We start from the raw sequence: 22,291 nt of genomic DNA on the forward strand, positions 1-22,291 counted from the left end.
AGATCATTTCCCAGAAGCATGCCCCCACTTTCTTGGGCTTTGCTGAGGAAATGTTCATCAACTGTGCTGCAGCTCTTTGCATCGGTCATTCTTGGTGACCACTTCTCAAAGAGGGCAGTCCTTGACTTTCATATCTTGATTTCTTTCTAGAGTAATAATTATATGTGTAATCAACTCTTTGCTAAGTATATTTAGACATCAATGGTCTCTTTAAGACTTCGTATAACCCTTTGAAGTAGGCTGGTCAGAATTATCTTATTTCACAGATGTGGAGAGCAAAGCACATATTTTGTGATCGGCCCAAGATCAGATAATCTCTATGCATTTTTGTTCTCTAAATCCATGTTTGGTAACTTGTTTTCTCACTTTAGTCTCACTTCTGGCTTTCTTCATGTTATAACATCAAGTTTTTGTTTCCAAATTGGCAGAGCCCTTTTACATTGGCTGTTTCTTTTTATTTTATTTATTTATTTATTTACTTTTTGAGGAAGATCAGCCCTGAGCTAACATCTGCTGCCAATCCTCCTCTTTTTGCTGAGGAAGACTGGCCCTGAGCTAACGTCCGTGCCCATCTTCCTCCACTTTATATGTGGGACGCCTACCACACCATGGCTTGCCAAGTGGGGCCATGTCCGCACCCGGGATCCGAACCAGCGAACCCCGGGCCACCGAAGCAGAATGTGCGCGCTTACTACTGCACCACCTGGTCAGCTCTTCATTGGCTGTTTCTTGATAATAGACTTTGAACTCATCAATCATTCATTGCAGGGAGAGGTTCCTCATGCACCACTGCTGTAACACCTATCACACGGCGTCGTAATTCATTATTAGCCTGAAAGGTTCAAGATGACCTGTGCTCTGCCTTTGGAGAACTCTTCATAACTTTTGGAAAATTATAGTTGTTTAGTAAGTGTTTGTTAAGTAAACAAGTGTTTGTTTTCTTTTTATCATCACTACTCTCACCTGTTGTAGCTACTACAGCTAAAAACCATGCTATACTCTCTTATTTTCAACTTCTACTATAATAGAAATGAAGTTATCTTGATTGTTATAAGTAATTATAGTGTTCAACTACAAAAGCTCTTAGAGAATACTTAATAGGAGTATTTGTTATCGACTGAGATATTGCTAATACCTCAAAATGTAGTAGCTTGAAAACAACATTTATTATCTCAAGTTTCTCTGGGTCAGGAATCCAGGTGTGGCTTAGCTGTAATTCTGGGTCAGGGTTACTCACAAAGCTGCAGTTACAGTGTCAGCCCAACTGCAAGAGACTCAGGAAGCGATGATGGGAAGGTCCATCTCCAAGAACACTCTTCTGGCTCTTGTCAGTCCTTTGGCTTTCACAGGCTGTTGGCTAGAGATGTAAGTTTCTGGTCACATGGGTTTCTCCCTAGCGTAGCTAACAGGGTGGTAGCTTATTACTCCCAGAGTGAGGATTCTGAGAGAGATGAACAGAGAGAGAAAGAATTGTACTCAAGAAACGACAGTTTTAAGGCTATTTAATCACAGAAGTGACATCTCATTGCTTGTGCTGTATTCTATGGTTGGAAGTCACTAGGTCCAGCCCCTACAGTGAGGAGGTTATATACACCAGGGAATGTGTGCTAGGAGGTGGGGATCATTGGCAGTCGTTTTAGAGGCTGCCCACTGTAGAAAAGGATCGGTGACCTTTTTTGCTTAATTCATTGTCTGCTAGTGTTGACTTTTTTAGGTGAAATAAACATTTACTGATTAAGATATTATATTAACAATTTGTTTTACTATCCTATCTTTATAGGCCATTTTTTTTAACATGGATTCCAGATTTCTTTGAACCTAATGCATTGAGCATAAATAATACACAGGAAGCACCAAGCTGCTACTCGTCTTTGACTTCTTTGGTCAGGATTTGTGTGATGTTTGGGTTTATGTAGGGCCACTATTTATTTCCCTTGTATCTGTAGAAACTAAGCTGTCCAGGTGTTATCATACCCACAGTGAACACAGGAAAACTTCGAGGAGCGAGCAGAGGTACTATTTTTATATTCTCTTACAAAAGGAGACTTAGATATTTATAGAGCAGTTTCTCCACCTATTGAATCCACAACGGCCAAGACTCAGCTCATTCAGTTTGACTCAGTGGGCAGTGAAGTGCGTCAGTAGGTGTTATAAATTCCTATTTGTGTTCTTAGAGCCGTAGCTGCTAGCGTGGTTTCAACACTTTGCTGTTTCTGGGAGTGAGTGCTAACACATCATGGTCCATAGAGCCGAAAGTAATATGAGCCTCCGTTTTTCACCAAGAAAACCTCCTCCCTCTCCCCTTTTTTTAACAGTCTTTGGAAAACCACAAGGAAGCATCCAAAAGTAATGCTAGAAGCTTCTACAACCTAGCATTAAGAAGCCCCTTTCCTTCTCCTCTGCTTTTATTCTCCCTCCCAATTCCCATCCCCAGGTGTGCTTGCCATAGTGACTACTGTGAAATTGTAAATTTTTATTTTTCCAAAATAAGTTCTGAAATGTATCACAGTGATGGAGACAGGAAATCAAGGGCAACAGTTAAACAGTTAAAAAGAGAGAAAAAAATTTCCATGTTGTTCAAGCTATATGTAAAGAATCTGTTGATGCTTTCTTGTCTTCAACAAGTATCTGAAAGGTAAAAAGGTCATTAAATGTATAAATGTATAATAAACAAGTTCTAGTAACATTATTGAATGTAGCTTGACCTCCTGGTTTTCTACCGTACTTTCCTCTATATACTTTAGTCAGATAGACCCCAGTAAGTTTCTCCCATCCATAGGAAGGCAAAATTACACTGACCGCCATGAAACATGTGTAATGGCCCTGCATTGGAGCAATGGGAATTCAGTGTTCAGCAATTGCAAAGTAGCTTGGTCTGATTAACCCTCATATAGATAAAAATTATGAAATTTAGACAAAATATTATCCTTTAAAACATATTTAATGGAACTATAGATTTAGCAAAAGTAGGCAGAAAACAGAAGGAAGTCAACTTTTGAAGATGGGAATGATACTGGGTAAGATTTGAATATCTGTGGCTTTTTGTCTGAGGGTGGGCTATTCAAAGCTTAATATTTACTGGCTGGATATGTCAGAAGACAATTTTCAGGGCTGTCAGACTAGCAGGAAAAGCATAGAGTCTTAGAAAGGAGGGAGCTGCAGGGAGAGAAAGCTTCAGAACCTGTACATAAATCCTTTCTAAAAGCTTACCTGAGCACTAAACTACACATGCATGGAAGATACTCCAGAGATCTGGGCAAACACAGCAGCTGGAAGCTGAAAGAACTGGGCAAAGATTTTAGATTTCTCCTAGCATAAATGAGCTAGAGATGGGAGTTTGAGTCCAACTAAACAAAGAGTTATCAAACAAATATAAACTTTTCAGAGAGCTTGAACTTAGTCCAGAGTCTCTGCAATATATTCATCACAATTTCTGGACATTCTTTAAGCTACGTTGTGGAGATTCTGGGTTCTGTTGTCCTTCTCCAAAGAGTGTTGATGCTTTATTTTATCAGGTTACACTCAGACTCCTAGCTCTGTCTTGTCTGTGTTGAACGGCATTTCCAATCTGCGTAGTTCTTCTGGTCTTAGCAGAAAGCCACTTTGAGACTGCCGAGTATATGCATGTTTCAGGAATCACATAACTCTGCCAATTCAGTAGAGTTTATACAGAGAATTAGCGTTTATGTACGGTTAATTGTCATTGCCCTGAGCCCAGTTGGTCAGGCCAGAAAGATGAGTTTTCAGTCAGCGTTACAGCTGCCCTGCACTGCACATGCAGTTGCCCCTCAAGCTAAAGTTGGAAAACTGGGGAACTTACCCAGTGCTGGTCCCTCTTCCAAGTTTTGACTCACTGCCAAAATCTGACAGCTTTTGTCCATCCTCCGGGGACTGTGTAATTTTCCTCAGAGTTTATAGTTGTTTCTTTTGGGAGAGTCCTGTGTTAGGAGCTTACTACATGACACTGGAAGCAAAACTCTCTCTCGGGGACTAGAGAGGGAATTTTTTTTTTTTTTTAAATATTTTTTTTATTTTTTCCTTTTTCTCCCCAAAGCCCCCCGGTACATAGTTGTGTATTCTTCGTTGTGGGTTCCTCTAGTTGTGGCATGTGGGACGCTGCCTCAGCGTGGTCTGACGAGCAGTGCCATGTCCGCGCCCAGGATTCGAACCAACGAAACACTGGGCCGCCTGCAGTGGAGCGCGCGAACTTAACCACTCGGCCACGGGGCCAGCCCCTAGAGAGGGAATTTTAACATAAATAGGAGAGTTGTAAATTTTTTAACTGATTTTTCTATGCTATCTTTTTTGAAGGGAGTTTGTTCCACCAATCTCAAAGTTTTTGAAGAAAAAAGAAACAGAAATGAAAAACAAAAGGAAAAAGATCTCATCTAACATCAGATCTTTCAGCAAAGATATCTTATTAGTAGTGTCAATGCCCTCTAGGCCAAAACCATACCATCAGACGGACAAACTTGGGTTTATCGGAAAGAGGCAACAAGGGAGACAGCACACTAAAGTGAAATGATAGTGGTCTCAGTCAGAGGGTCTAAGGAGAGCTTATTAGAGGATTGAGCACATGACAAATTACTTAATTCGGTACTTAAATAATTTTTTATTTAGCAGTTGGGAGGCAAAGAGGAGGGCCACAGCTATAATTGATATAGATGCAGTCATCACTGATGTTTGCGAGAAGAAGTGGAATTTTGGTCACATGTGTGGTTTTGTTCTTCTTTTTGTCTGTGTTCAGACATAATTACAGTGGTCTTGTTTTTGTCTCCTGCCATCACAATCAGCTCTGTGAATTGGTTTCTGTTTGGTACGGCATAGTCTGTAGAGCCAGATTATCTCCAGGCTGACAACAGTCAGGGCTGCTTTTTCTCTTTTTCAGTAGAATTATGACACACAAGTTATGTCATAAAAATAGTGATACAGTTAAAGAAAAAAGAAATTATTTGTGAAGCCATTTTGGTAAATGGCAAACTTGTAGAGTAAAAAATATTCCTTGGATTTCTTTTCTTTTCTTTTCGACAAGGGAAGCTGAGCCCAGGCTTGTTAAGATGATTGTTACCCAAAGTGGTAGTGTGCTTCTGGCATGTGCTTCTGGCATGTGCTTCCTTCCTGTGTTCCCGGTCAGAGAGGCCACTTTAAAGTTCAAACTGAGAACTTCTCTTTCTTTATTTTTGGAAAAAGACTCAGTCCTCACAAAGAATCTTTGACGCCACATAGCTCCGAGTAAGCGAGAATTAATCAAGCAGGAATAGCACAGGGGAACAGAGATGCTGCTCTATTAGCAAGGCTTCAGCCACTTTTCTTCTAGCTGGTGACTTCACACCATGGGATGCTGTCAATGGAAAGAGCTTTCCAGCATTATTAAATTAATTGCATATCTTTTCTTTCTCTTTTCTATTAAACCAAGGAAGCAATTATGTCTCTTAAGAAGGTCATTCAAAATCAATTCAAAGTAACATCTGAGAAGGAAATATATATTTTGATGATGAGAAGCAGCAGAAAGAATTTATCAATAGTATTCCTTCTATTCAAGAAATACTAAGGGGAATTCTTCAGGATGATGGAACTGAATCTACATGAAGGTAGGGAATTATTGGAGGAATAAACATTACCAGGAATATAAAAAATATGTGAGGAAAAACAAATATTAAAAAATAAAGACTATTGCCTGTTTAAACAACAAAAAGGGCAATTTGTTGCAAAATTTATAAAATAACATTAAGATACATAACTATAGTAATATAGTGAAACTGATAAACTCACAAGATTAATTAAGACAAAAGAAAATAGTATTAATTATTCATATCAAGAACAAAAGAGAGGGTATAGTAGAGAAGAGTAGATCATAGGAATTTTATCGATGCCACGTTGGTTTATAACATTATGTAAATTTCAGGTGTACATCATTATATTTCAGTTTCTGTATAGACTGCTTCGTGTTCACCACTAAAGGTCTAGTTTTCATCCATCACCGTATGCATGACCCACTTTACTCCTTTGGCCCTCTCTCTCCCCTCTAGTAACCACCAATCTGCTCCCCAAATCTATGTATTTGTTTTTTTATCTTCCACATATGGTGCAAACTTTTCAGACATTCTTAGTTCACAGTATTAAACTTACATGCTTCCAGTAACCAAGAGATGCTTTTCCTAGGTAAACATTCAAGAGAATGAGTGTGTTATGTCCACAAGAGACTTACTACAATAATGTTTATAAGAACTTCTTCATGAGTGTGCCAAAGTGAAAACAACCCCAAAGTCTATCGAGAAGGAAATGGATAAACAACTCTGGCATCGTCATGCAACAGAATGCTACGCAGGAGGAAAAAAACAATGATGTACACAGCATGTTGCAGACCACTGATGAAAGGAGTGATTGATAGCACAGAAAAGCATGAAAATGAAAAGAAAGAAAAGAGAAATCACCCATGATTTCAGCACCTTAAGATGCTAACAGCTTTTCTAAAAAGCGGAAGTTTTTCTCATTGAAGAAGTTTTTCCAACTACGTAAAGGTGTGTCTGGTGTATAAGAAGCATGCATGCCACATGTATGAATAAGTCTTTTTTCCCATCTTACATGATTGTTAATTTTTCAGTTGAAAGGGGAACATTTCTTCAATGACTAAGATATTTAATAATTTCAACTTTTTACTCTAAATATTAAGCAAGAACATTTCAATTCTATTTATGACAAAGTTATTAAAGCCCTTCCTAGATTATTTCTTAGAATTTATTATTTTTATTTGATTATGTCTTTTGTCCAATAAAAGAAAAAAAAGTATTCATGTTTTATGCAAAAAAATGTAAATATCCACAGTACTTAGTAAACTCGTAGGTAAATATGATGAAACTTAAAGATGGCGTTAGATGTTATAAAATATAAAAAGGATAATTTTTAAAAAGAAGGAAACTTGCTTTGATCCAATTCTGTTCTTAAATACTCTTTTCTGAGATTTGTACTTTTTTCCCCCCAAGCTAGTTAACAAAATGACAAATCTATCCTAACCTCTGTTTCTAACAGGAAATCTCAGAGACTTCCAAAGCGACTGTGCCCTCCTGCGTGGCCGAGCATTTACAGAGAATCAAGCGCATTGGACGCATTGCACACCTGCGGTGATCGTTATGGCTTAACTTGTTCTAAATGAAACACTATTTGTCTAAAATTAAGAGTTAGCTTTAAACTCTACCTCTCATTAAGAACAAAAGATTATTATATTATACCATTCTTTATTCAAAATGAAAAACTAGACATTATCTTTCTGAAATTTGTTTTATAACTGTTTTCTAAGAGTACTTATGTTTTTGACGGGGTTAAAACCTGCTGGAATTCTATCTAGACCAATAGTTTCAAAATGCTAATACTGTTGAAATGATCTAAATATATTTTAAAGCTCTGAATATTTGAGTGTTGCATCCTCATAGAAACAGTACTATCACTCTGTTTCAACATGAAGTGAACACAGTTTTGACATTGCAGTGTATCTTCATTAAATTTTCCATTAAGTTAAAATTAGTTGCTAAATAGGAAAAATTTATATTGAACAGGAACAATGTATCAGAATTTGAGGGAAATAATTTGCACCAGTAAATAAACAGATTATTGTAAGCTCTTGACATGTAATTTTTTTAAAGTAAAATTATACCTCTCACTCAAACATAAAGTGATTTTAGTTGATTCATTAATAAATGAGAGCCATTAAGATGTTAAGCCAATCTAAAGGCCACCTAAGGAATTAGGCATATAAAACAGTTAAAAGAATATAACATAAAAATGTTGAGTTAGATACAAAATTGTCTAATGTCCAGTATGGTCATGAAGCACAATCTCTGTGATTGTCTGTTCCACTGGACAGAAATTATTTGCATCTTCAACAGACAAAAAGCAGCGAGTAAATCTCCGTCCCTACAGAGTTGTAAATTTCATAGTCAATAGAAGTGGAAGTCAGCAGAAGCTGAAAGAAATTTCACCAAGTGCTTGATGCCATTCACCAGCTGGGCTTGTAGGAAGCACTATAAGCCCCATCTAAATATGCAAATTCCATGTCAATTTCCACTGGAAAACTTAATTGTTAGCAGAAGTTTTTCTTATGGTATGACTTTCTTAATTAAGGCCACAATTTACTTATATAATAGCTTTATCAGAAAAAGATATACAAAATTTGGAAACAGGTTAAAGATCACTCTGTGGCTATCTGACTAAGAATTCTGACCCTCAGGGCTTCAATGGTTGGGAAGGTTAACTGCTCATCTATCCCCAAGGAAAGGAGATAAGATTGGCTCTCAGCCTCTCTCTCACAGGACTCTGGTTAGTGCTTCTAGCTAGACCATGTAAGCCAGGTCTTAGGCTGGTTGCCTTCTCGCCTAAGCAGTTTATTTCAGAGGACGCTACTGTAGATGGCTCTCACTAGTGAGGAATAAGGAAGTGAGCAGAGAAGTCTCAAATTAAATAAAAGGAAGTAGTATGAGGAAAGTCTGCCGCTTTAAGAACTATGACTAAAAAAGTTATTGGGACGTGATGACTTTATTGTGTATTTATGGAAGAAAATAGACCAGAAGGGAAGAGAGGGTTGGTGGCGGTGGGAGAATGTTTAACAAGGAATTTCTCCTACCACTCCAAGGGCAGGGGTCCTCACCATTCCTGTCCGTCAGGATTACTTTGTTGCAACAGGGCAGTGACTGCTGATGTCCCCTCATCCATCGTCTGCAGGAGTTCTTTATTGTAGTTTGTTGCTTCTACTCCATTATTATATATGGGGAGGATTAGACTTTCTGTGGAGAGGACTGCTTGTCACCCCAAATTCCTGTAGTTAGAGCTGGCTGCAAAACTGCATTGAGCTTTATTTGCCTCTGTTGTGGAAAGGCTCATGCTCTATATGTGGGAAGAGTGTACATAGCTTATTAGGCATCCAGGGGTGCAGATTCTGATAGACACCATTAACTGATTCCCAATATTGATTTCCTCCCCTCTTTACATAGTAGGAGCCCATGCCCCCAGGTGTAGTCACCAAGCAAAATACAGCATGCCCAATCTCTCTTTGCAATTAGGTGAGGTAATGTGACTATGGGTGTGCTGACAAGATATGAGAATAAATGAAGTGTGCAATATTCCAGTCATCTTAAAAATGCAAACCTTTGCCTTGAACTTTCTCTCCCCGACCTCCAAACCCACTCAACCAGGGACACGGCACAGACTAGAGAGCCATTAAGTACCGGGTCAAGGTTGGCAGCACCAATCTCCCAGCCCTGGGTCACTCTGTTTGAACAGCACACTAGGGACAAATAAATTTCCATTTTATTTGATCCACTATATTTTTTTGATCTCTTTGTTGGGAAAATTTGTTTTTTTACCTAAGTAATACAGATGCCAACTTACATTCATTGGATAGGAAAAAAAATTACACCTGCTAGGATGAAATATTAAGGAGCAGGAACAATCGCTTTGAGGAGCAATTTGGCAAAGTCTAGCAAAACTGGCAATGCCCATCCATATATTACCCAAGAATTCCACTTCTTGGGTCAACTCTAGAAAGATGTTTTACACGTGTGCACAAGAGGACATGTGAGAGCATATTCAATGCTTCCTCGTGTGATAGCAAAACATAGAAGAAAATGTAATAGCAAGAGTGTTTGAAAAAAGATGATCATGTGTGATAGGAAATTTATAAGAGTAATTTTGACAAAGAGAATTTTGGGGGAAATTTCAGGGGAAAAAAGCAAAGCTTACTTTGTTTTTTGGGAGAAAAGAGAGGGTGATGATATACCAGGAAAGCAGACATGAACCTGAACTACATAGTCACCTGAGAATGGGTTAGTGAAGACGATTGCTTCATTCACCGGGATGATAATGTAACAGTTACAATGAAAGCATTCACTGGGTATAAACGTTAGTAAATCTCAAAATTATAAAGTTGAATTTAATTTTGTACGCAAAAATTATTTACATATTTGACGTATGCAAATATTAACACAAATCCATAGTATGTGTGATGTTTCCTATTCCTGCTGTAACAAACTAACACAAATTCCAGTGCTTAAAACAACATAAATTTATTCTCTTAGATTCTGGAGGTCAGGAGTCCAGAATGAGTCTTACTGGGCTCAAACCACAGTGTCTGCAGTGCTTCTTCCTTCTGGTCCCTCCAGAGAACACGTTCTCTGTCTTTCCTCTTCTAGAGGCTGCTGGCATTCCTCGCCTTCCAGTCCCGTCACTCAGTCTCTGCTCCCATGACCACATTGCTTTCTCCTCTACTGTATTCAAATCTCCCTTTTCCTCTCTCTCTCGTAAAGACATTTGTGATTATATGCTGGGCCCACCAGGATAACCTCCCTGTCTCAAGATCCTTAATTTAATCACATCTGCAAAGTCTCTTTTTGCCACGTAAGGTGAGATTCTAATTCAAACAATGCAAACTAGGGGATTAGGTTGTGCACACTTAGGGGACTATTGGTCAGCCTACCACAGTGTGTATAGTTTATGTGTACGTACACAAGTGATAAAAGTATAGAATATGCATGAGACTGATACACATCAACTTTAGGATGATGGTAAAATCTGGGGAGGGAAGGAAAGAAAGAGACAGGTGGGGCTTCATCACTTTTTGAAACATTTATTTTCATTACAAAAGTGCGGGTGCAAATTGGACAAATGCTTGCATTTGTTTAACCATGCTGTTATATTTCTGTATGTTTAAAATGTTATGTAGTGAAGTAATGAGTTGTTTTGTAGAATGTTCCTCAAGATGGGTTGGTCTGATGTTTCCTTGTGATTAAATTCAGGTTGTGCATTTTTGACAAGAGCACCACTCAACTGGGGTTGGACTCTTCTCACTGCATCGGACCAGGAGACATAAGCGTCGCTATGTCTCATGATTGGCGATCACTTGGTTAAGATGTTGTCTGTGAAGTTTCTCCACTGTAAAGTGACTCTTACCCTTTGAAATTTATAAATATCTGTGGTAAAAAGTTTGAAACTATACAAATATCTTGCTTCTCATCATACTTTCACCCACTAATTTTAGCATCCATTGATGATTATTGGCCAGAAATAATTATTGCTACAGTTTTAGTCAAATATTGATTTTCCATTTCTGTCGTTTCTTCCATATTTGTTATTTGGAATTATACTATTAAACAGAGCATTACCTTATTTGGAATTATACTATTAAACAGAGCATTACCTAATACTTATTTATAACAGAATGGGGTCATAAATATTTATTTTGTTCCATGGACATTCTGTTAAATAACTACTTTTATTCTACAAATGTGCCAAGGTCATGAAACACCAAGAAAAATTGAGCTGTTCCAAATTGGGATAGACTAAGGAGACACGACAGCTTAAATATGTGTGACTCTGTACTGAATTTTAATTTAAAAAAGGACATAGGTGGAACAATTGGCAAAAACTGAATAATTTATATCAATGTTAATTTCCTTGTTTTGATAATTTTACTGTAATTATAAAAGATTAACATTTGGAGAAGGTGAGTGAGGTGAATTCAATAATTCTTTGTATTATTTTGGCAACTTTTTAATGTCAAGGTTATTTCAAAAGAGAAAGCTAAAAATGCAAATAAATTTTTTAAAAACTATAAAGTGAAATTTAACCTTCATATCACTCTAAAACAGACTCTTTTCATTCAATCACACATCTTCACATATCTTTAAAAACAAAAGTTACATAAGGTTTCCTAATGTCCCACAGTTGGTAACTGTGATGGACGTCCCAGGAAGCACTTTTCCAGTCTTTCCTTGCGAAGTGGTGTTGTGTTGTGTTGGCCAATCTGTTCTGAAAGAGCTGTATGACCCTGAACCTCTTTCTTAACATCTCTAAGACTCATTTACAAAGTGAGGAAAACTGCACTGACCTCACAATATCATCATATAGATCAAAAGAAATAACACATTTGAAGAGGTTGACACAATTTCTGGAACATAACATGGCAAGAGTTGCCAGATTTAACAAATAAAAATAGACAGTTAAATTTGAACTTCAGATAATAATTTTTTTTTTAACATGAACATGTCCAAAAGTATAAGACATGCTTATAAACCTACTAAAGAAACATGTCCTGTACTTTATCTGGTGACCCAAAATAAGGCAGCTATAACTGGTAGCCGTTTTTATCAGTGAAATTTGAAAACGATTACCATACATCTCCAGTGGTACATCAAGGAGGTTTGAAAAGCACAGAGGAGTTGGGATGGGGTGAAAGGTAGTTGTCAACTGGGGAAATAATATTTTTGTGGCAGCCCTGATAAAATATCAACTCCGACAAAGTCCTTTCTTTCCAACGAAGAGGAAAACAGAAGACGAGACAGGTACGTAAAGTGAGACACAGGGAAGAAAAGGAAATCCTGGTGCTGTGGGGCAGAACTATGGACTCTAAAAATTAGGGACTCCTGCCCGCCTCACTTTCCGTGACATCCAGCATGGTTTGGCTCATTAACTGAATTAATTAAGCACTTTAATTAAAAGTCACATTGGCTATAGCAATCTATCAATCACCAAGGTTGTCCTAGTCCCTAAACTTGTCTGTAAGGGGAACATCAAATTTTTATTAACTCTTTCTGGGCACACACACAAAAATCGTCTACGGAAGTATTACTTTGGTATCCTAATTAATTCCCTTTGCCAGAAACCATGCTTAGCAACGACTATGAAATGTGTATTATTATTTACATCATTCTAAGGATCGGCAAACAGGCTTACAATATCTTAGCTACTTTATCATAGTCACAAGACTAGTAAGTGACAGAACTGATATTTGACACCACTTCTGCTTTTCTTAAATCAAGATCTAAGCCATTTATCAAAACTCATTGAACAGTACACTTAAAAAGGGGCAATTTTACTGTATGTAATTATACCTCAATAAGCTTGAATTTAAAAATAGAAAGGAAAATTGGAGTTTTGTGGGCAATGTGAAATGGGAGTCATTTTTGTTCATTTTCTTATTAAAAGCACAAAAAAATGTTATTTAAAATGAAAAACAAAGATAGAAATTAAGAGATGAATTTTGGCATCCTCTGCTTCATTTAGAAACTTGGCTCTGCCCCTCAATGGCTGTATGCCTTTGGAAAGAATGACTTAAGTTCCCTGTGTCCATTTCTTCATCTGCAAAATGGGCTCACAATGTTTACTCATGACTTCTTTGAAGATTTAACGAAGTCATGTATATCAAGAGTTAATGGATCCATTCTATGTACATAGTCCATCATGGAGACGTAGTAGACTCGCAGTAAATGGCCTTATTATTGGATTTAAGCAGGTCTTTTTCCTCCATCTGTGAAGGTGAATTGGAAGGGAATAGAATATAGATTGGTGAATTGGAAGGGAATAGGACATAGAGGGAATAAGAATCTCTTATGGATTCGACAAGCCAGGTGTGGAGATGGCAGACAGAAGCATTGATGCTTTGTATCACTGGAGATAAAGCCACGAGAGGGACAAAGAGACAAAAGGCTGATCAAGGAGGCGGCAGAAAAACAGCCAGGACACAGCCCTTACGTCCACTAAGTCTCCCCAAAGATGGGAAGTTCAAAAGTGGTGTCCTGGGGATTCACGCTTTTTCCTTTGCAACATCTGTGGTTTTGCCCTCTGGAGAAAAGAATTTATTCAGGAAACATTTATTAAGTGACTCACAGAAGCCAGGTACTGGAGGTTTGTGTCCTGAAACTGTCAGAAATCATCTCTTAATATATTTGGGTCATCGAAAAGTGGGGCTGGTGGAAGCCATTAAGATATTGTAGCCCACTGATTTCCAAATGTGTCTTAACTTAGACTCCTTCCTTATCCCAGGCAGACCCTGAGTGGAAATGCTTTTTTTGGGAGGTAAAGTGAACATCAGGAAAGAAGGACAAGGAAGGAATGTCCCCTGAAATGGTCCACTATGATGACGGATTCCACTGAGGGTGAGCTGAGCTTGGTTCTTGGCAAAACTGGAAGCCAGTGTCATATATGCCCCTCGGAGTACTAGGGAACCAGAGTGCACAGCTCACCAATTCCTGCAGAGGATGCTGAGGTAAGGATGGGGCTACCTCCTCAGCATTTCTGGTCCTCTCGTGGGCAGGCCAAACACAGGAGTGGGGACAGAGACAGCCCTCAGGCAAAAGAAAGCAGTTCTGGCAGATAGGAGTTGGGCAGGTTTGCACTAAAATTGTAGGAGGAAGGGGATGTGGGCGGGGTTAAAGGCTTTGAACCACCGCTTTGATAAGAGCTAGGTTAAGCGAACATAAGTGAGTTTTTATACTCCAGGTTTTCTCAATTCTGTTAGTGTGTGAATATGAATGTACATCATGTAGCTTTAAGGTAGGAGCATGCCATGAGTGTTTCCCAAACTGTTTGACAAAGACTCCTTTTATTTCCCAAACACATTATAAGACTAGAATTTCTTAGAAACACTTTAAGGTTCTAAGATCTAATCCAATTGCTTTTATTTTAGAAATGAGGAAAATTACATCTAGATAAGTAGCAATATGCTCATAAGGACTAAAAGTACAGGAATGTAGAAAGAGGAGATAAGTTTATTTGCTGAGAGTTAAGGCAATGGGGCTCTAAAACACGTGACGGGACTTTCCTGTTAAATCTATCCTGTGGTTAGCTTCTTCATTCAAGCTCATCGATTCTTCTCTTAACCTTTAATAATCTGGCTCTATTTTCTGAGACCAAAATTTTCCAGCAACGTGTGTCTAAAATACACATTTTATTATAACTACCACATAAATTATGATTATTTAATAAAATATGTATTAAGCATTAGATAATATGATATCTAATATTAGTTAATATATATCAATGCCATTGTATTATGCCATTGTTATCATGAAAATTCCACCTCCCATGAAGAGAGAACTTGTAATTCTTTATTTTCTATTTATTAGCCCTATGAGAAGATTATACATGTAGGGTTATCCTTACTAAGTGTGGAGGCTGAGGCCTAGAAATGTTGTCAATTTTTAAAACTGGTGACATAACTTAGATTTAGAACCAAGATTCAAGATCAACAATCAAACCCTTGGGCCAGCCCTGGTGGCCTAGTGGTTCAGTTCAGCACGCTCTGCTTCAGTGGCCGGGGTTCAGTTCCCAGGCACAGATCTGCACGACTCGTATGTCAGTGGCCATGGTGTGGTGTTGGCTCACATACAAAACAGGAAGATTAGTAATGGATGCTAGCTCAGGACAAATCTTCCTCAGCAAAGAAAGAAAATAAAATCAAACACTTGCCTTCTGACCAGTTGAACCTGGTGCTTGTTCTACCAATTTCCTTCCCTTCTCAAAGTTCTTGAGTAAATGATTTAGAAGATTTTAGTGTTGTAATGGCCTGATGTAGAGTTATTGCTTTCTAAAACATTCTCCGTAAACTAGTGGTTCTCAGACGAGAGTTTTATATGGCATACCTTATGAAAATGCCCAATGTGAAGGAAAACCATGATGAAAGACACACCAACTGACCTCAACACACAATTGGGCTATAACGTAAAAAACTTATCCAAACAATGAAATTATTTCTCTCAGTTTGTTGTTTTTATTTGTATCGACCCTAAGTTGTTTCCAGTCCTGGAGATCAGCTGCCTCTAGAAAACTGGTAGGGGAAGTCAAATAAAGTCACTTGAGTGTGGAGTCAGGCTCCTGGGAAGAAATTGATCCTAACAGAAAGAAAAGCTTTAATATAATAGCAAAGACAGTCTACCAGTCAGAGGGGACATTCTGAAAAGCATAGCTTTCTTGTTTGAAGAAGCTTCTTGCAAGGTCTCTATGGAATAATGCAAGAGATATTTAGTGGTAAAATTCCCAGTTAAGGGAAAAATACAAAAATAGGTATGTCTCTTAAAAGATTACTAAACATTTTGAGGTTCAAAGAACACTATTTAGGATCCGTCAGAAACAGCGAAGGGCAAAAAAGGGAGAGAAACAATCCGGACACTTCACACTGGGAAAACCCTACTTATGGCCCATTTCCACTCCACCGTATGGAAACTGGAAGGAGACTGTGGAGCCAATGGTCACAGCGGGTACACTCTAAGTGTTGAGTGAGGTCAGAAGTGAAATAACAATATATTCATCACATGGAACCCATGTCACTCCAGGAAAACTTAGGGGGCTGACTTTGCTGGAAGTTGGGGTGCTACCTTACAAAGTCAGTTTAAGACACTTTAAGTTATGACAACAGTAATAGAAATAAAAACAGCAATGTATATGTTTCGGCTATTTAGTTTTCAAAGCACTTTCACATGTATAATAATCTTTAATTTCAAATTATTCGTTACTCCTGGAATACAGAGGGTATCCATATTGTTACTGTTGCCATGTCCCTGAGCCCAAACGCATTTCTTAAATAGACAAGGTAAATTTTTTGTTAAAGTTTTACTTATATCTCTGAGGTCTTTGCATGTATTAAAATACTGTTTCTAACCACTATGCAATCTACTTGATTGTGAAGGTTGGAATATTCGAGTACTTGCAGCAACCGTTCCTGTATATTTCCTTATCTGATAAAAGTGAGGTTAAGAAAATTTTAGAGGTTTTTCGGCAAGAATCAGTAATTTGCAAAGTGGTAGAACAAGAATAAATGTAGACTCTTTTAAATTCCATTATTGTATTATGCTTTGCAGATGGTAAACTTTACAATGCAAGATTCATACTATACAAATCTTGTTTCACTTAAATATGACACAGAGAATTACTGTCTAGTGAGTGCTGCAGGAATTCATTGACTTAGTGCGCTCACTGACTTGACACTTTACCACATAAATTGGTTCCACCCTTGCCGCCACTCAAAAGACTGTTGAACTTCGCCATTCATCAACTATGGCTTTGCCAGCCATCCACAGAACACACGTTCCAGCTGCCAACTGTATTAGCTTTTCTGCATAAATGTATCAGAAGCCATGTGGCTTAAACAACACTCCTTTCTTAGCTCACAGTTTATAGGTGAGAAGTGCGGGCAGGCTCCCATGAGTTCTATACTAAGTGTATCGCAAGGCTGAAATCAAGGTGTCAGCCAGGCTGGGCTCTTACCTGGAGGCTCTGGGAAGAATAGCCTTCCATGCCCATTCAGGTGTTGGCTGAATTCGGGTCCCTGCAGTTGTGGGACTGAGGCCTCTCTTTCTTTGTTGGCTCTCACTTGGGGGTATGCCTATCTCCTTAAGGCCACCCTCACTCCTACACATGTAGCCCCTCCATCTGCAAATCCACAACAATGCATGGGGGCTTTCTCAAGCTTCAAACCCCTCTGGCTTTTCCTTTTGCTGCCAGTCAAAGTTCTCTGCTTTACAGGGCATATGTAATTATATTGGGTCCACTTAGGCAATCTCAAATAATCTCCCTATCTTAAGGGCAACCGTGCCATAATACATAACATAGTTATGGAGTGATATGTCCTCATATCAGACACGTCACCCTAGATAGGTCATCTTTCTAGGGCCATTTAAAAAACTCTACCTACCACATCAACTTTAATTTTAAGAAAATATTTAATTTAAGAAGTTAGCCATGCATGTTTTAGCAGCAAATTAAATTTTTATGGCAATAGCTATAATATAGTCAATTCATGAACTGACTTTAATACCAGAACCATATAGTTGCTTTTTAAATATTTATTGCTATACTTGACATGTAAGGCATCTATCTATTTGCACTGGGATACATTAATATTTATTTTCTAAAAATAGGTTTGGAAACAATCGTGTTGAAACATGTAAAGATAATACATGTATTGGAAATGTCTGCCAGCTTTAAACCCAAATAGCTGAAAATTGAGAGAAAGTGACCTTCTGCAAATTTGTTTTGGCAACATCCTCTTGAGATGACGAAACCAATTCAGTCTAGAAACTTCTATCATTACAATTAACAGAAGTTGTAGCCAACTTTTGTGACCATAGGAGGAAACCCCGTATTCCACTGGTTTGAGCATACTTGAGGGCTTGAGTCCCCTGGAAGAGAGAGACCGGCTGAGACCAGCACAGTTCATTGTTAAAGCAGTGGAGAAGAAACAATGGAAGAGATTTAGGGATGAGTATTACCTTTTATTTTTTGATGTGTGTCAAACTCACTGGTGATCATTTTCCATTCAAGGGCAGAGCAATAAAAGCATTTTTCTTTTCTCTTTCTTCCTTTTTCTCTTTTCCTCTTGAAAAAAGAGAAAAGATGCAGAAATTTTCATAATCTGAAATAGATTTCCTCAGAGGAAGACTACTTAAAAGAAAAATAGAAAGGTGTAACAGAAAAAATGAGAACTTGGCTAAATATTTCAAAATCTTTGGTAGAGTTGATTGATTATTTTTCTTTGTATTTCTCCAATAATAATAATAATAAAAAGCTGTTAACTAATCATCTTTCCATGAGGGTGTAAAAAAGCACATGCGAGTCCAGAGACAGACTTTCCTCACTTGGCAACTGTCAGCCTCTAAGCTTCAGGCAACTACAGAGGTAGGGCTGCGCCACAGCGAGTGGGGTTCTGGGTAATTGGAAGGCCTTTTATTTTTTTAGTGCAAGTTAACATTTGACTTGTAGATTTTATAATTGGAAAACTATATTTGTAAGCCTCAGGAGGTCAAAGGAGGAAACAGTCATCACTGAGGAAGAAACAGAACAATTTTATTCATAGGATATTTGTCTAGATTGCTTTGCATTTTTTTCCTGATCTCATTTTACATCTAGGTTGAACCATAGGAAACCGATGTCTTCTTAGTGCCAAATGAGTCTAATTGTGGGCAGTTTCATACGGTTCAATTGAACGGATGAAATAGACGTAAGAGTTTTGATGGGTCTGTGACAGGCAGCAATCATTTTCCATGATGGGATGGCTCAAATGAAGATCAGCATGTTTTGTAAAAGTTTAGGCCATTCTATTAATCATGACATCAGTTTTCCTTCATTTATCTAATGAATATTTATTGAGTTGTGGCCATGACTGACATTGTCCACGCATAGGGCATAGTCCAGGACAGACAATGTCCTTACTTTCACAAAACTTACATTGTAGTGAGGAGAGATGGAAAATAAATAGTGTAAATAAACTTCATGTGTTAAATAGCAATAATTTCAAAGGAGAAAAAATAAAGCAGGAAAAGAGGACTGGGGTGCGGTAACGGGGAAGGCAGTTTGAAGGGGTCCTTCTCAAGGAACAGGAGAGGCTGGAAAGAAGTGAGGGGACGGGTACTGTGACTGTCCGCTGGAAACCAGGACAGACAGAAGAAACAGCGAGCGCAAAGGCTCTGAAGCTGGAGTTCCCCTGGTGAGGGCAGGAAGCCTGTCTGCTCAGGAGGGAGTGAGCCTGAGGGAGAATAAACAAGAGACAAGATGAGAGCACTTAGCACTGAGCACACACACAAGAGAGAAGGCGACCAGGGCTAAGCCTCAGGACAGCTCAAGTTCTTAGGTTTTAGCAGTTGGAGGAGGAATGAGCAATACACTAAACAAGGAATGGCCAGAAGTATACAAAGAAAATTGAGTGATTGAGGAATCCTGAAAGCCAAGTGGAAAAAAAACATTATTTCAAGCAAGAGAATGCGATCAGTTGCCACCTTTTCCCATTCCTTCCACAGGAATGGGGGCTACAGTTCTGCAGCCAAGCTTTTACCAAAGTATAGTGAAGAATATAGGAACTGAACCAGTTCTTATGATGCTTTTGCAAGGCAGGAACCTCTAGGTCATATAAAATCATGACACATTAAATATATCTGTGTTGCTCCATCCTCCTCTAATAGCTGGGAGCAGCATGGATGATGTATAACACGGATGCACTTTAAACACAGGGCACATTTCTGCCTATGTGCTGTGGATATTCTATTGATATTGAAAATCTTCTTGAGTCTTCTTTACAGAATACTGTAAGTCAGAGGAAAGCTTACACAGAAATACAAAAACGTACCTACTTGAAAAAACAATCTTCAATTCCTCCTCCACTTCTGAGTTCTTTGTTTACCGGTAAGTGATGACTCCAGCAACTCAAGTGGGTCTTGAGAAATATCAGTAACCTTTAACTCACACTCGTTTATGAAGTCGTCTGGCAGTTGCTTTTATACACAGAGCTGATTCTGGAGACAGCTTCTATTTCCAGCTCCACAGATGAGTCATTTAACCTCTTTGTGCCCTTTAAAGATAGGAATAAATTGTTCCTTGGCGTCCCTCACCAGGAGGAAATGACTGTTGGTGAGATAATGTCTATGGAACAATTTGAATGTCTCACAAAAAAAGTGCCAAATGTTTCCAAAGCACCTTGCTGGATTTTCTCACCCAGAAGCTGAAGAGGAAACCCACGAAACTAGATTCTTTCAGTGACTTTCTGAATATCAGGGATGAGGGAGATCCCTTCTGACCTGCAAGAGGGAAGTCATCGCTCTGGTTGTGCAGTGGTTTCAGGAGGGAGACTTGCCTGGGTAATAAATCCCTGATGAATAGTTTCTGCTTCCACAGTGGTTCACCAGGCATATCAAAAAGATGCACACGGAACTGCCAAAGGCACGAGGGATTCCAACTTCGGAGAATGCAACTCTCTCCCTTGTTTCCTGGTTTGTGGCTCTAGCGTCTACTAATTTGGCCTAGGCAGCAACTCTGGGAGTCATGCTAGTGTTCTCCTTTATCTACCACATCCACTCCTTTTCCAAGCCCTGTCCATGTCCATCATCACTTTCATACCTAGCACTACTTGCCTCTTCATGATTACTATTTCTCCTTAGTCAGTCTACCAGTGTGCTCTTGCCTTGGTTATTATGGTTTTCTCCCACTGATTGCTCGACTTACTGTCTTACACTTCTCCATTTCATGCTTCACATCCATGGCACATACAATTCCTTTTGTCTGGTTCCTGGTTCTTCTATCAACCCTTTACCCTACCACTCCCAAAACACAACCTTTGCCCCAGCCGTGCTGAATTATTCATTGTTCTCCAAAAGCATAGTGCTATTTCATACCTCTGGCATTTGCACATGTGACTTCCATCAGGAAGTTCCCTCTCTCCTGCTGCAGGAGCGACAGTACAGGATGGTGGTTCCAGGGAGGGCTTCCGCAAGGATCAAATGCCATCCTCTTTTATCTAACTAGACATCTTTGGACAAAGTTCTGAATTTCTCTGTCCCTCAACACCTTTTCTCCAAAATAGAGATAGTAATAATACCTACATCATAGATTGCGATGAGGTCAAATGAGAAAATTTATGCAAATAAAGTCCTCAGCATATATTAAGAAGTCCAAAGCATCAGTTATTACTTCTATATTTTGGCTAAGTCTTACTTACACTTTAAGTCAAAACTTGCCTATTTCCTTCTTGTAAACCTTTATTACCACCTCCTGCCCCATAGTAGGGTAACTGCTCCCTCCCTCTTTTTTCCTACTCCTTTATCTTACGTAGACAGTATAATAAGCCTGACGCCTGTGTGAAATTACTTGTTTACATATCTGTCTTCTACACAGGATTATGAAACTTTATTGAAAGCTGATCTGGGTCTTATTTCTTTGCCAAATTCTGGCAAACAATAGGTTCTTAATAAATGTGTATCAAAGAAACAAAACTAGCATCACTGGCCTTCTTCATAAAATATCCTGCAGAGATAAAATCAAGGCCTGTCTTTTCTTCTCCTGGAGAATACGTGGTCCCCTAGAGCTTCTTGGTAGAAATGGCTTTGGGTTTATAAGTGTGATTTGTTTTTCCAACTGACTTCCTTATGGACATGCAAAACCACAATGATATGTTCAATAGAGAGTCCAAAATGGCTTGTGGTAGTTACAGTTTAGCATGCTCTAGAGTTGAGATTTTTATCACAATATATTATGAGTTTCACACTTTTTGGTAGCTAAAATATTTGGGATTAAAACTGGTTATTACTAACCTGTCTTTACTGAACCGTGTTGATTACATAGGTTGAGAATTGGATACTGAACATGTACTTTAAAAATGCAGGTTCACATATAAGCTGGAAAATTTTTAAGTTATCCATAATTAAGCCCTAAAACAAAAATTTGCATATTAAAATGGAAGCATTGATAAGCTATAATTTTATTATAAAAAGCTAACTTATTAAAATTTAATTTTAAAAGTGTGAAAAGCCAACAATTTTTAATTCTTAGAATTGACGTTGCTGTTACTATTTCTGAAAGCAATTTTTAAACTATGTTATACTCTGAAAGAAATAAAAGAACTGCAACTTTCTTGATAATAACAAAGAAGTTTCGCATTAGGCATTTGGAAGACATTGAATTATATATTTTTTTAGTAACTTGACATTTGTCCCTAATAAACAAGTTAAAAAAAAGTGATCAATAACAAATTATTTTTGCCTCG

At 38.3% G+C, this 22,291-nt stretch overlaps 1 long non-coding RNA gene across 2 annotated transcripts; it reads right to left on the reverse strand.

Annotated features, from left to right (window-relative positions):
• Nucleotides 1–4,044: 4,044 nt before the first annotated feature.
• Nucleotides 4,045–20,038, reverse strand: LOC123279052 (uncharacterized). 2 transcript variants are annotated; one of them, XR_011495960.1, is made up of 3 exons: nucleotides 19,887–20,038; nucleotides 18,033–18,138; nucleotides 4,045–5,341 (listed from the first exon to the last, which is right to left on the reverse strand). It is a non-coding gene; the product is annotated as an uncharacterized lncRNA (long non-coding RNA). The 2 variants fall into 2 exon arrangements; XR_006516861.2 differs by having other exon boundaries at nucleotides 4,592–5,341; nucleotides 19,883–20,036.
• Between the last annotated feature and the right edge of the window lie 2,253 nt (nucleotides 20,039–22,291).

Source organism: Equus asinus, chromosome 20 (genome assembly GCF_041296235.1).
Source record: "Equus asinus isolate D_3611 breed Donkey chromosome 20, EquAss-T2T_v2, whole genome shotgun sequence".
Lineage (NCBI taxonomy): Eukaryota > Metazoa > Chordata > Mammalia > Perissodactyla > Equidae > Equus > Equus asinus.